Source organism: Portunus trituberculatus, chromosome 10 (assembly GCF_017591435.1).
Source record: "Portunus trituberculatus isolate SZX2019 chromosome 10, ASM1759143v1, whole genome shotgun sequence".
NCBI classification, from domain to species: domain Eukaryota; kingdom Metazoa; phylum Arthropoda; class Malacostraca; order Decapoda; family Portunidae; genus Portunus; species Portunus trituberculatus.
Window position 1 is genome coordinate 4759083 of NC_059264.1, and position 15000 is coordinate 4774082.

At 42.0% G+C, this 15000-nt stretch overlaps 1 pseudogene; it reads right to left on the reverse strand.

Annotated features, from left to right (window-relative positions):
• Positions 1-15000, reverse strand: part of LOC123501848 — a 363959-nt pseudogene that overhangs the window by 39684 nt on the left and 309275 nt on the right.

A 15000-nucleotide genomic window follows, 5' to 3' on the forward strand; every position in this document is an offset into this window, starting at 1 on the left:
AAAAGCTAAAAAAGAAATTAATTAAGATAAAGAGAAGAAAAAATAAAGGAGAACGGAACTGTACATATAAACTATTGAAACACACAGTAAAGAAGAAAGTCACTAAGTAAGAGAGAGGAAATAATAAAAGGAAAACGGAAAACTTTAAATACAGAGAAAGAAAGATAAAAATATGAGGCAGTATATAGCAGAAAGAACTACTGAAGATAGATTTACATTTAAACTTAAACATACATACACACACACACACACGCACTCACACACACACACACACACACACACACACACACACACACACACACACACACACACACACACACAAGAAGAAGGACTAAACAAAATATCATTCAAATTTGGCAGTTTCCTTAACACACCTAAAGAAGATACAGCCAGAGAAAGGTAGAAATACAGATACAGGCAGAGAGTTCCGGAGCGCATTAGCAGAAGAGGAGTGACAGCAATGGTTACAGCTCTCCCCACACCTGCTATTAACCCCTTCAGTACCAGGACACGTTCTCATATCTATTCTGCTTATTATTTGGTGATTTCATAGTTTCAGATACTTATATGGGGATTAAAATTAGTGAAAACTGGCTATTAATCCTCTTCAGTACTGGGACGCATTTTTACTTTGAGTTTTGTGCACGATTAGACCACTTTACTGACATCAGGAAGGGTCTATGGAGGTCAGAAGATTAATGGCCACAGTCTTTACTATTCTGAAGCTGTATAAAATCACCAAATAGTAAGAAGAATGAATATGGAAACGCGTCATGGTGCTAAAGGGGTTAATCGTCTGTCCTCCGTAGACCCTTCCTAATGTCAATAAAATCGTCTAATCACACCCAAACTTCAAGGTCATAATGCGTTCCAGTACTGAAAGGGTTCATGGCGATAGGTGTGTGCTTCATATTGGTAGTAGTATAGAAAACATATAAACAAACTACAATGACTTGGTTTTTGGGACACAGCAACGAGGACATAAGGCGCCCGACAAAAAAGGTAAAAATGTCAGTGTGTCATAAGAATTTCAAGTCAAAAGGGCGATAAAATATTGAAAAACCTTAAAATAGATCTGAATTTCTCTAATGTCATCTCTTCAGTCCTTCCCTCCTTCCATATTTGTTAACCTAGCTGCATCTCTCTCTCTCTCTCTCTCGCTCATTCTACTATATTTTCTCGATTTTTCTCGTTTTTTTCTCTCCTGTCTATCCTTTTTCGTCCCCCGTGTACTCTCTCTCTCTCTCTCTCTCTCTCTCTCTCTCTCTCTCTCTCTCTCTCTCTCTCTCTCTCTCTCTCTGTCCTTTCTTTCCTTTTGCCCTCCTTCCCTTCCTCCATTCTGCCTTTCCTTACCTCATCTTTCCCGTGCTTTCTCTCTCTCTCTCTCTCTCTCTCTCTCTCTCTCTCTCTCTCTCTCTCTCTCTCTCTCTCTCTCTCTCTCGCTCGCTCCCTACCTGCCGTGAGGGCCGCAGGGGACACCGGCAGGGGAGCAGGCAGGGTCGGGACATCCAGTGGTGGAGGGAGCGGCGCCCCCAGCGAGGTCCATCAGCTGAGAGGAATAAACAAACAAGCTAACTGTCTGAAGGTTGAGAGAGAGAGAGAGAGAGAGAGAGAGAGAGAGAGAGAGAGAGAGAGAGAGAGAGAGAGAGAGAGAGAGAGAGAGAGAGAGAGAGAGAGAGAGAGAGATATAAAGTACCTAGATTAATTAGTAGTAGAAATATTACCAAGATTACGTCGTTAAACATTATTAATCTTCTTAGACGAGAGAGAGAGAGAGAGAGAGAGAGAGAGAGAGAGAGAGAGAGAGAGAGAGAGAGAGAGAGAGAGAGAGAGAGAGACAACCCACCTCACCGTTTATTCGTAGGTTTCTCACGCAGCCTCTAAATGAATGGGCGTGCTTGAAATGATCATGGGCGTGTCTGTGGGCGGCCCTTCCCCCGAGCAGCAGTGGGTGACCTGTGTTTAGCCTCCCGCCGCCCACTGGAAGCCTCGCTCGCCGCCTGCACTCGCTTGTGGACGTGAGGCGTGGGTGGGGGTGTGGGCAGGAGGATGTGGGCGGGTCTAGCAGGCCACTCACACACAGATCCACCATGATTTCTACCACCTGAGTGAGAGTGAGTGAGTGAGTGAGTGAGTGAGTGAGTGAGTGAGTGAGTGAGATAACTTTAACCTACCGTCTTCAGCTTAAATGTTGCATCTTTCACCATTTTCTATTTCTATTTTCACGCTAACTCGTTTTCTAAGCTTACTAATTGTCCATCTTCCTGCACAATATTTCCTCCTTCCTCTCTTCTTTCTCTCCTGTCCACCTCTCCAAGTACTCTCAATCCTTCATCCCTTTCTCTGGCACACTCTGAAAATCTCTCCTTGCTTCTGTATTTCCTTCTTCCTCTTGTCTTTCTCTCTATTTTCTCTCCTGTCCACCTCTCCAAGTACTCTCAATCCTTCATCCCTTTCTCTGGCACACTCTGAAAATCTCTCCCTGCTTCTGTATTTCCTTCTTCCTCTTGTCTTTCTCTCTATTTTCTCTCCTGTCCACCTCTCCAGTGCAAGAGTCAAAAGGTACTCTCAATCCCTCATCCTTTTCTCTGGCACACTCTGGAAATCTCTCCCTGCTTCTCTATTTTCTCCTTCCTTTGACACGAGCTCTTTCAAAAGGGAGTTTTCAAGAGACTTACTTTCTATTATTTGATTTTTGTATTTGGTATCTCTTTGGGAACTAGTAGCAAAGTGGGACCTTGAGAGAGAGAGAGAGAGAGAGAGAGAGAGAGAGAGAGAGAGAGAGAGAGAGAGAGAGAGAGAGAGAGAGAGAGAGAGAGAGAGTAAACTAAATACCATCCCTCTCTCTCCTTTTTTTTTGACTCTTTTCGTCTCCCTAATCTATTTTCCCTCACCTTCTTCCTCTTCCTCATTTTCGTCTCAATTCAATTTGATTCTTTTCTCCTCCTCCTCTTCCTCTTCCTGCTCTTGCTCCTCCTCCTCCTTATCCTCCTCCTTCTCCTCTTACCTACCCTTTCAGACACACACACACACACACACACACACACACACACACACACACACACACACACACACACACACATTCAAGTCACATAGTGCTTACCTCCTCCTCCTCCTCCTCCTCCTCTCCTCCTCCTCCTCCTCCTCCTCCTCCTCCTCCTCCTCCTCCTCCTCCTCCTCCTCCTCCTCCTCCTCCTCCTCCTCCTCCTCCTCCTCCTCCTCCTCCACCTCCACTCCTCCTCCTCCTCCTCCTCCTCCTCCTCCTCCTCCTCCTCCTCCTCCTCCTTTTCCTCCTTTCTCATAAGAATGTCCCTTTAAGAGTACTTGAGGAGAGAGAGAGAGAGAGAGAGAGAGAGAGAGAGAGAGAGAGAGAGAGAGAGAGAGAGAGAGAGAGAGAGAGAGAGAGAGAGAAGAATCATTTCCCATCTCAGTTTAATCTTCATTTCTTTCTATACTCTCTCTCTCTCTGTCTGTCTGTCTCTCTCTCTCTCTCTCTCTCTCTCTCTCTCTCTGAAAACGTACAGGAAATGAGAGAATAAGACAAAGAAAACAAGTAAGGATGATGAGGCGAGGGAGAATAAAAATAACAATAACAATAACAAGAAAGAAAGGAAAAGAAAGAAAGAAAGAGAATAATAGAAATACGGAACAGGAGGTAAGAGAAACAAAGAAAAGGAAAGAAGGGGAAGGGGAATAAAGAGGAAGAGGAGGAAGAAGAAGAAGAAGGGGAAACAAAGACAGAGGGGAAGAGAAATGTTGAAAGGAAGAAATAAGACAATGAAAAAAAGGAAAATAGAAAGAAAAGAAGGAAATTACTGGAAAAATAGATGAAAAGGTGGAAAATGAAGAAAATATACGAAGATAAATGAAAAAAAGGCTAAAAACGAGTAAAAAAAACAACAACAACAAGAAGGAAAAGAATAAGATAATGAAGGATAAAGAAGAAAAGAATAAGATGTTGGAAAATAAATAAATAAATAAATGAGTGAATAAATAACGGAAAATTATAAAAAAAATGAGAAATTACAAAAAAAAAGAAAATAAACGGAAAACAAATGAAAAAAATAAATAATTAGCAAAAATTACCAACAAAATAGAACGAAAGAAAACAAAATAAGAATTGATAAGAAAAACAACAAAATACACAAAAAAAATAAAAAAATAAAAAACCACGAAACAAAACTAACAATAGATAAATTAAAACCAAAACAAAACAAAACAAAACAAACAAAACAAACATACATAAAAAATAAGAAAAATATTAAAAAGCAAGACACCTGAAGAAGAAGAAGAAGAAGAAGAAGAAGAAGAAGAAGAAGAAGAAGAAGAAGAAGAAGAGGTAGGAAAAGAAGAGGTAGAAGAAGAAGAAGAGGTAGAAGAAGAAGAAGGAGAAGAAGAAGAAGAAGAAGAAGAAGAAGAAGAAGAAGAAGAAAACAGAGGAAGAAGAAGGCGAAGAAGAAAACGAAGAAAAAGAAGAGCTGGAAGAAGAAAGAGGAAGAAGAAGGCGAAGAAGAAAAACGAAGAAGAAGAAGAAAACGAAGAAGAAAACGAAGAAGAAGAAGAAGAAGAAGAACAACAACAACAACAACAACAACAACAACAACAACAACAACAACAACAACAACAACAACAACAACAACAAGAAAACGAAGAAGAAGAAGAAGAAGAAGAAGAAGAAGAAAACGAAGAAAAGAAAAGAAGAAAAAGAAGAAGAAAAATAATAATAATAAGAAGAAGAAGAAGAAAAGAAGAAGAAGAAGAAGAAGAAGAAGAAGAAGAAGGCAAGCAATTGATTCAAACTTGAAATAGCAGCATGTGTTATTGGCGGAGGTGAGGGGTGGAGGGGGCGAGGGAGGGGAATGATGGGTGAAGGAGGGGTGAGGGAGAGGTGAGGGTGGAGGGCGATGCAACTCTCGGGAACATGAAACAATTATTAGAGAGGAAGTTTGCATTGAAGTTTGCAATAGTTACTGCAAACCTGACCTGACCCCGCCCCCAAAATATCGCCCCAACCCCCCCCTATGCCCTCAAACCCACTGTACCCCCCATGGCACAGAAATCCTCCCCCGCGGTACATATTCCTCTTAATTTCTCCTGTAAGCCCCCACTTCTAATGCAAGTTCCCTGTATCTCTCTGTCACTTTCTGTATCTCCATTGTTGGCCTTTAAAACTGTATCATTGTTCCTTCACTATGTATTCCTGACCCCTCCTCTTCATTTCATCCTCTCTGTTATCTATATGCGTGTAACCTTGAAAACCTATGGAAACTTCTCTATTTGGTTGTGTTCTTCCATATTAAGCCGTGTACCCATCAAACTCTCTCTCTCTCTCTCTCTCTCTCTCTCTCTCTCTCTCTCTCTCTCCTTTCGCTAACATCATAACAACCAATACTAAGTTTGTCGGTCATATGTGTGTGTGTGTGTGTGTGTGTGTGTGTAGGAAGTTTCGTTCAAAACAATCAAGCAGGTATAGCGTTACACACACACACACACACACACACACACACACACACACACACACACACACACACACACACACACACACACACACACACACACACACACTAAACGGTTGTCAATATCGCCCAATAACTTTATTTTCTCCACTAATTACAGAGAGAGAGAGAGAGAGAGAGAGAGAGAGAGAGAGAGAGAGAGAGAGAGAGAGAGAGAGAGAGAGAGAGAGAGAGAGAGAGAGAGAGAGAGAGAGAGAAAAGCGTGTTAGCAATCTTGTCTAATTACTCAACAACTTTTACTCTCTCTCTCTCTCTCTCTCTCTCTCTCTCTCTCTCTCTAAAGCAAGGACAATTTTACAAACTCTTTCATCTGACACAGCGGAAAGCACAAAACACAGGCGCTGAATGGCATTGGATTGACTATAGAGAGAGACTTACAGGTTCGAATCTCTCTTACTCTCTCTCTCTCTCTCCCTCTCCCCCTCTCTCCCTCTCTCTCTCTACCTCATTCACCTCTCCTCATCTGCTCGTCGTGATCAAATGAGTTTACCTGGCTGAGTGATTACTTAGAGAGAGAGAGAGAGAGAGAGAGAGAGAGAGAGAGAGAGAGAGAGAGAGAGAGAGAGAGAGAGAGAGAGAGAGAGAGAGAGAGAGAGAGAGAGAGAGAGAGAGAGTTTTATATGATTTTTTTGGTTTCATAATGTCCAGTTTTTTTTTCTTTAGAGATAATTTTAGTCTCTCTCTCTCTCTCTCTCTCTCTCTCTCTCTCTCTCTCTCTCTCTCTCATCTGTAAGACATTTCTCTCCTTAATCCTTTCCTTGACTTCCTTGCTTTAATTTCAATCGTCACTGCCTCTCCGTCTTTCTGTCTGTCTGTCTGTCTGTCTGTCTGTCTATTTATAAGTATTTCCTGTTTATCTGTGTCTCTCTTCCTTATATCTCTGTCCGTCTACCTGTTTCTTTTGCCTGTCTGTTTTTTCTTAAGTGTTTATTCAAATGTTAGTTTACCTTACATCCCTCTCTATGTTTGTCTGTCTAATCTGTTTTATCTCTATTTTTATGAATGTGTTTTTTTTTCGTGCATGTTTTTGTATGTGTCAGTTTGTCTATCTTTTTATTCTTTTTCGTGTATATCTCTTGTCTGTCTCTGTCTGCCTGTCTGTCGTATTTCTGTAAGTATCTCATTATTTCCCTAATATATTTTCACCTCTCTGTTTCTGTGTTTTTCTGTCTGTTTTGTATCTGTCAGTCTGTCCATTTTTTGTGTGTTTCTTTTCGTGCATCTCTGTGTCTGTCTCTGTCTGCCTGTCTGTCCTATTTCTGTAAGTATGTCGTTATTTCCCTTGTATCTTTTCACCTCTGTTTCTGTGTGCTTGTTTCTTTGTCCCAATTTCACAGGTGGCGGATATTTACCTGTCATTTCCTCCTGCCACTGTCTCATCAACATTTCAAGGGACACGTCACCTCTCCTGTCCTTCATTTCATGGCTTTGTCGTCATGGCGGAACCTTCAGTATTCCATCCACTCTCGTCTCAGTTTTCCTTTTCCTACTTGATTTTGAGGAGGAGGAAGACGAGGATGAGGATGAGGAGGAGGAGGAGGAGGAGGAGGAGGAGGAGGAGGAGGAAAAATAAAAACAGTACAAGAGCAGCAGCAACAACTTGAACAAGAGGAAGAACATGAACTGAACTAGGAAGAGAAAAAGAAGATACAATAACAATAACAATAACAAAACAACAAGTAAAGATAAAGGGAAGCCGGAACAGGAGGAGGAGGAGGAGGAGGAGGAAGAGGAGGAGGAAGGAGGAGGAAGGAGAAGAGGAACCAAATAAAACTGATAACAACTCAAATATTAAGAAATCAACTAACTTCTTAATCCTTTCATAAAATCACAAAACAACAACAACAACAACAACAACAACAACAACAACAACAGGTAACAGTAACAATATGGACAGTTTGATTACAATGCTTAACCAATTTTGAGATACACTAAAAACACCTGTACTGATAAACCCAATAATTCATACCGAGTGCTAATTGCAACCCATTAACCTGTTCACCTGTTCACTTGTTCACCTGGCGAGTTAATTAAGTACCTGGCGCCTATTCATTACCTTCCGACAGCCGCACAACTAACCCATATTCTAAAACACATCCTCGCCGCACTTTCACGCCCTTTACAGCCACCTACAGCCCAAATACATGCCAAGCCAAGCCACTAACCCCCATTAACCCTTCAGTGCCATGACGCGTTTTCATATTCATTCTGGTTACTATTTGGTGATTTTCTACAGCTTCAGAAACTTAGGTGGGGATTAAAATAGTGATGACTCTGGACCTTTAATCTTCTGACCTTCATAGACCCTTCCTAATGTCAATAAAATGGTCTGATCATACTCAAAACTCAAGGTGAAAATGCGTCCCAGTACTGAAAGTGTTAAGACGAGATCAAGAAGTGTCAAGATAGTGAAGGAAGACGATGAAAAAAGATAAGTTGAAATAGTGAAGACTGGACATTAATCTTCTGCCCTCCATAGACCATTCCTAATGTCAATAAAATGGCCTAATCGTACTCAAACCTCAAGGTAAAAATGCATCCCAGTACTGAAGGAGTGAACCACCAATGCCTTCTCACCTCATCCATCCAGGACACATCCAGGCGGTGCCACTTGCCGTCAGCCACAGAGAGGGGCGGCAGAAGTCTCACAGCACCGCCACCAAGGTTCACCTCCAGCACAGGGCGTCCTCCTCGAAGCTCCAGCAGCAGTAAGTCCCTCTCCTGGCCCTCCAAAGACTCCAGCTCGTCCTTGACCACCTCGTCCTCGTCCTCCTCCTCGGGGCCGGAGTAGAGGACAGTGGCATCTTGGGACGTCGCCAGAATTTCCAGGGTGAAGTGGACTCTGGTGCAGGAAGGCACTGGGGGAAGCCACACAGCGCCTCCTACTTTCCCTCCTTCGCCTCCTCCTTTATCAGTCTTCCCTCCTCCTTCATCTCCTTCAGGATTGCCCTCAGGTGGTTTGAACTGGCGGCTCAGGACCTTGCAACGCGCCCCCTGAGTGCCGTGGGGACAGATGCACCTACGGAGGGAAGGAGGAGGAGTCAGTGGGTGCAGGATTGGTAGGATGGTAGGATGGCGTAGTGGAAGGATGTTAGGATGGAAGGTTCAGGAGCAAAGGATACTAATGATGGGTTTATAGGATTCAAAGGACTCCTCTTGTGTGTGCGTGCGTGCGTGTGTGTGTGTGTGTGTGGTTGGAGAGAGAGAGAGAGAGAGAGAGAGAGAGAGAGAGAGAGAGAGAGAGAGAGAGAGAGAGAGAGAGAGAGAGAGAGAGAGAGAGAGAGAGAGAGAGAAAAGTTTAAACAAAATACGAAAACAAAAACAAAAGGACTAAAACTAAATATATAAGAAAAACACACCTAAATGTAATAAAAAAAAAAACGAATAAGAAAAAAGAAAAGAAAAGCCATGAACGAATAAATGTGAAATAAGAGAAGATAAAAAAACACTGAAATGAAAAATGAACATAAAAGAAGAATATTGAATGAAATGAAACGAAAAATGGATGAATAACTTGATGAAAAATAAAAAAAATGAATAAAAATGTACAATAGAGAGCAAAGGACTGGACGAGAGAGAGAGAGAGAGAGAGAGAGAGAGAGAGAGAGAGAGAGAGAGAGAGAGAGAGAGAGAGAGAGAGATAATGGGGTACATGTCTGAATTCTGATTGCTGAAGTGTGGGGTGAGCTTGCTAACTCTCTCTCTCTCTCTCTCTCTCTCTCTCTCTCTCTCTGTCCCCCAGGTAAATTCCTTTGATGAATACAGGTAAATATTTAATTCAACACAGATTAGTTTGCTCTGTACCATTAGAGAGAGAGAGAGAGAGAGAGAGAGAGAGAGAGAGAGAGAGAGAGAGAGAGAGAGAGAGAGAGAGAGAGAGAGAGAGAGAGAGAGAGGTGGGAGGTTCCTAATCATCCTTTGTCACGCCTAGGTATTCATTTACCTGAGCAGGAGAGCACGGATTAACTCACCTGTAATTTATTGTTAGGTGTTTGTGATCATATGAGAGGAGGAGGAGGAGGAGGAGGAGGAGGAGGAGGAGGAGGAGGAGGAGGAGGAGGAGGAGGAGGAGGAGGAGGAGGAGGAGGAGGAGGAGGAGGAATGTGCAGTAACAGAAAACAGATCAGAGTCGTTAGCATGGTTCAGGTGTGCAGAATGAGAGAGAGAGAGAGAGAGAGAGAGAGAGAGAGAGAGAGAGAGAGAGAGAGAGAGAGAGAGAGAGAGAGAGAGAGAGAGAGAGAGAGAGAGAGAGAGAGAGAGAGAGAGAGAGAGAGAATATGTTCTGTTATTCAAATTATTCTTTTCATTGTTGCTACTACTACTACTACTACTACTACTACTACTACTACTACTACTACTACTACCACTACAATCACAATCACACCACCAAACACCACCAAACACCACCAAACACCACCAAACAACCCAGAACACCACCAAACACCATCACAACACCACCATAACATCCCCAAACACCACCAAACACCACGAATCACCACCAAACACCACCAAACACCCCAAACACTACCAAACACCACAACACCACCACAACACCACAAACACACCAGCAAACACACCTGAAGCCAGTTTGTGTGGGCAGGCAGCGTCCCCCGTTGAGGCAGGTGTCCTTGGCGCAGGTGTGGTGAGCAGTGTGGTAGGAATGGTGGTGGTTGTAGTGACGTAGACCAGGGCCAGCAGGATGCCTCACTCCCGGCGGGGCTGAGAAGGAATGCTGGGGATCTGGCTCGCCTGAATGCTGATAGTTGTGGTAGTGGTTGTGATTGTTGTTGTCGTCCTCCCTCACACCACAGCCGCAAATGTTGAGTAGCGCGACACGAGGCCCCACCACAGCTCTCTCTCCAGCCTCCACCACGCTGTATGTGACAAGGCCGGCGTGGTGTGAGGGTAAGATCTGTTTAACTTCCTTCTCTTTCTCGCTCTTCTGTGGGGTCTCTAAAGCTGCGGGTGTCTCCGTGGCCTCTGTACACACCCCCACGCCCACGCTGATGATTCTCACGCCCACTGCTTCACTTAGCTGGAAGATATTGTAAAGTTTTGTGGTTTTGTCAGTGTGTGTGGATGGGTGTTGTTGTTTGTAGTGGTGGTGGTGGTAGTAGTAGTAGTAGTAGTAGTAGTAGTAGTAGTAGTAGTAACAGAAGGAGAAGGAATAGAAGGAGAAGCAGTAGTAGTAGCAATAATGATAAAAATAACAATATTACTCCTCCTCCTCCTCCTCCTCCTCCTCTACTACTACTACTACCACCACCACCACCACCACCACCACCACCACCAACAACAACAACAACAACAACAACAACAACACGCCCTCCCCATTCCCTTCAACGTCATACAAAACAACGAAAGGGGAAAAAAATAAGTAACAGAGAGAGAAGATTGAAAAGAAAAGCTGCAAAAATGAGATAAACGAACAAGAAGCACTTAGTTGATGAAACGAGAGAGAGAAAAAGAAGTGAAAAGAAATGAAAAAAGAAAAATTAATGCAGTCACATCACGTCTGAACATTAAAGAGCGAGGAACAGAACGAAGAAAAAAGAGAAAAGAATTAAAAGAAGATGAAAATAGAGAAAGAAAAAGATGGAAAGGCAAGTAAGGAGGAAATGGAAGGGAAAAAAAGATGGAAATACCAATATCGTCAAGGAATGGAAGGGGAAAAAGAGGATAAATAAATAGAAATAGAAAAATTTGAAGAAAAACAGAAAAGATAAGTAAAATGAAAATGAGAAAGGAAAATATACAGTGAAAATACCAATATAAAGAACAGAACGAGAAAAGATAGAAAAATAAATAAAAATAGGAAAAAAAACTGAAGAAATAAGAAAAATAAGAACATGAGAACAAAAAAGGTAAAAAAAAAGATGAAAATACGAAGATAATTGAGAAATAAAACGAAAAAAATAAGAAATAAAAAAAACTAAAAGAAAAAGAAAAGAAAAATAAGAAGAAAAGGAAAATAAGGAAAAAAACAATAAAAATACAAAGATAACAGAGGAACAGAATAAAAGGGACAAAAAAAAAACAAGAAAAGAAGATAAAAACTAAGAAAAAGGAAGACAAAAGACGAGAAAATTAAATAAAAAAAAACGAGAGAAAAACACTGACAACATAAACACACCAAACTAATGAGGAAAGTAATATACAAAAAGCTGAACAAATGGAGACAAAAGTGGCAATTACAACTAAAATGAATGAATAAATGAATAAATTGTCCTATTTTCTCTTTTTTTATCTTTATTGATGTAGAATTTCTTGTTTATTTTTTTCACATTCATTCTTTCGTTACTATTAATCACCATCAGTTTTTTTTTTTTTTAACTACAATGAATGAGTGAATGAGTGAATGAATGAATAAATGAACGACGAGGCACGAGGGAAGGTAAAGTAATGAATAAAATATAAACGTTTAGGCTCGTGATATTTGTTAGTGTGATTGTCATGCATTTCATGGTGCGTGTATGATGCAACGTGACCAGATATACGTTTTATTTGCGTCTGACACATACACACACACACACACACACACACACACACACACACACACACACACAGAGAGAGAGAGAGAGAGAGAGAGAGAGAGAGAGAGAGAGAGAGAGAGAGAGAGAGAGAGAGAGAGAGAGAGAGAGAGAGAGAGAGACCACCACCACCACCACCACCACTTACCTCACCCTTCCTTCGCTGCAGTAACAAACTAAAGTCACTCTTCCTGCCGGCCGAGGTGATCCACAGACGCGTTAGAGCTTTTCCCTCCTTCCCTTCCACCTCCTCCACCGCCACCACCTCCACCTGCCCCTCCTCCACCTCTCCACCATTTTCCCCAGCCATCTCGCGATCTTGACCTCTATTTCTGCTCTTCCTTAGGCTCCAATTCGTCTGCATATTCTTCCGTATCCTCGTGTCCTTCCCAGCACCCCACGCCCGCACCACATCCTCCAAGCGGGTCATGATAGAAAACGGAGTCTGCGTGGGGGTGAAGAAAATGGGATCTAAAGTTAAAGAGAATGGGTTTATGTTGCCTACTGAAGAGATTGTATGTGAGGAAATTGAAGTAATAGAGAAAGTTTGTTGTTGTTGTTGTTGTTGTTGTTGTTATTGTTGTTGATGTGTTGTTTTCTAAGGATATCTTGTTGTTTGTTTTTTCTTTGAGGTGTGTGTGTGTGTGTGTGTGTGTGTGTGTGTGTGTGTGTGTGTGTGTGTGTGTGTGTGTGTGTGTGTGTGTGTGTGTGTGTGTGTGTGCGTGCATTAATTCATTTTGGTGTTTTTTAATGATTCTTTTTCGTATATATATTGGTGTAGTTAATTTCATGTTATTATTAATGTGTGTGTGTGTGTGTGTGTGTGTGTGTGTGTGTGTGTGTGTGTGTGTGTGTGTGTGTGTGTGTGTGTGTGTGTGTGTTGTGTGTGTGTGTTTCACTGTTTGATCTGCTGCACGAGACAGCCAGACGTTACCCTACGGAACGAGCTCAGAGCTCATTATTTCCGATCTTGGGATAGGCCTGAGACCAGGCACACACCACACACCGGGACAACAAGGTCACAACTCCTCGATTTACATCCCGTACCTACTCACTGCTAGGTGAACAGCACCTACACGTCAAAGGAGACACACCCAAATATCTCCACCCCACCGGGGAATCGAACCCCGGTCCTCTGGCTTGTGAAGCCAGCGCTCTAACCACTGAGCTACCGGGCGTTTTTTTTTTTTTTTTTTTTTGTGTGTGTGTGTGTGCGACAATATCCATTTTCATCAATCAATTATTAATTTTCCAACACTTCATTCTCAAAGGCTAAAATAAAACTTGTCACTAAAAACTACAAAGAGCATTAATTGAATATCCCTCTCTCTCTCTCTCTCTCTCTCTCTCTCTCTCTGTGTGTGTGTGTGTGTGTGTGTGTGTGTGTCTCATGTAAAATTTATGTTTCCTCTTCTTCCTTGTCCTCCTGTGTTAGCCTTTCCTTAACTCTCTCTCTCTCTCTCTCTCTCTCTCTCTCTCTCTCTCTCTCTCTCTCTCTCTCTCTCTCTCTCTCTCTCTCTCTCTCTCTCCATCTATCTGTGTTTCTTCTCCATTTCTCCATTTCCTCTTAGCTATCTCAGTCCCACGGTAAGAAGCTTTCTCTCTCTCTCTCTCTCTCTCTCTCTCTCTCTCTCTCTCTCTCTCTCTCTCTCTCTCTCTCTCTCTCTCTCCTAATATAATTCACCTCTTACTCTTCCTTTTCCTTCATTCTTTTCTCCTTCTCCAAATCCCTTTCTTCCTCCATCTCCTTTTCTTACTTGCTTTTCTTTTTCTCTTTTCTTTATTTTCTTATACTTCTGTGTCTTTCTTTTATTCATTTGTGCAGTTTTTCCTTACTCTCTCTCTGTTATCCTTTCTATATTTTTTTGTGTTATCATCTATTTCTATCTATTCCCTTTTCTTATTTTCTCCTTTTCCTCCTCCCTGTTATTCTCTCTTTATCTCTCTCTCCTTCTTATCATTTTCTCCTATCCCTATTTCCTGCATTATTCTCATTAGCTCTTTTCACTTCCTATTTATTCTTCTTTTCTTTGTTATTCTTTTATTTTCCTTTGCTATATACCTCTTCGTCTCCCTTTCATTAATTTCTTCTATTTCTTTTTCCTTGTGTTAATTTCCTTATCTCTTATCCCTTCTTTAGTTTTTTTTGTTATTCTTCTCTTTTTGTTCTCCCTCCGTTATTCCTTCCTCTTTCCTCCTAAATTATCATTTTCTCCATGTCACTGTTATCTTTTATTCTTTCTTCCTTGTGTTATTCTCCCTATCTTTTCTCCTCTGTCTTCTCTCTTCGTTCTCTTTGTGTTATTCTCTCTCTCTCTCTCTTTCTTTTCTCTTATTGTCATTCTCCTAATATTTTTCTCCTTATCTTTCTTCCTATTGTTATCTCTTATCCTTCTTCCCTGTGTTACTCTCCCTATTTCTCCTTCCTTGTTTAAATCTCCTCTGTTAAGTCTTGCCTCCTCTGTTTTATCCTCCCTGTTTTATTCTCCCCATCTCTCCTCCCCTGTTTATTCCTCACCTGTCCTTCCTGCCGTTTCTCCCCGACGACTTCACCAGGGGGCGCCGCCAGGGTGAGGGGGATGGCGCGGCTGACCTGTTGCCGCCCCAAGGACCTGATCTCCACTGTCACGTTAGCTCTGACCCCAACCTGCCCCTGGCTTGGGTCACTCACGGAGAAGGTCAGATCGAGGCTGTGGGTGGAAGGGAAGGGGTGGTTAGTATAGTGGTGGTGGTGGTGGTGATGTGTGATTGTGAATGAGGTTTATAAGTGTTAATTGTAAGTTAATTGTGAGGTTGTGAGTGTTTTTATTGTTGTTACTACTACTACTACTACTACTATTACTACTACTACCACCATCACTACCACCAACACCACCAATACTACTACAACAACTACCACTACGACCACCACCACAAACACCACCACTATTACCACTACTATACTCCTACCACCA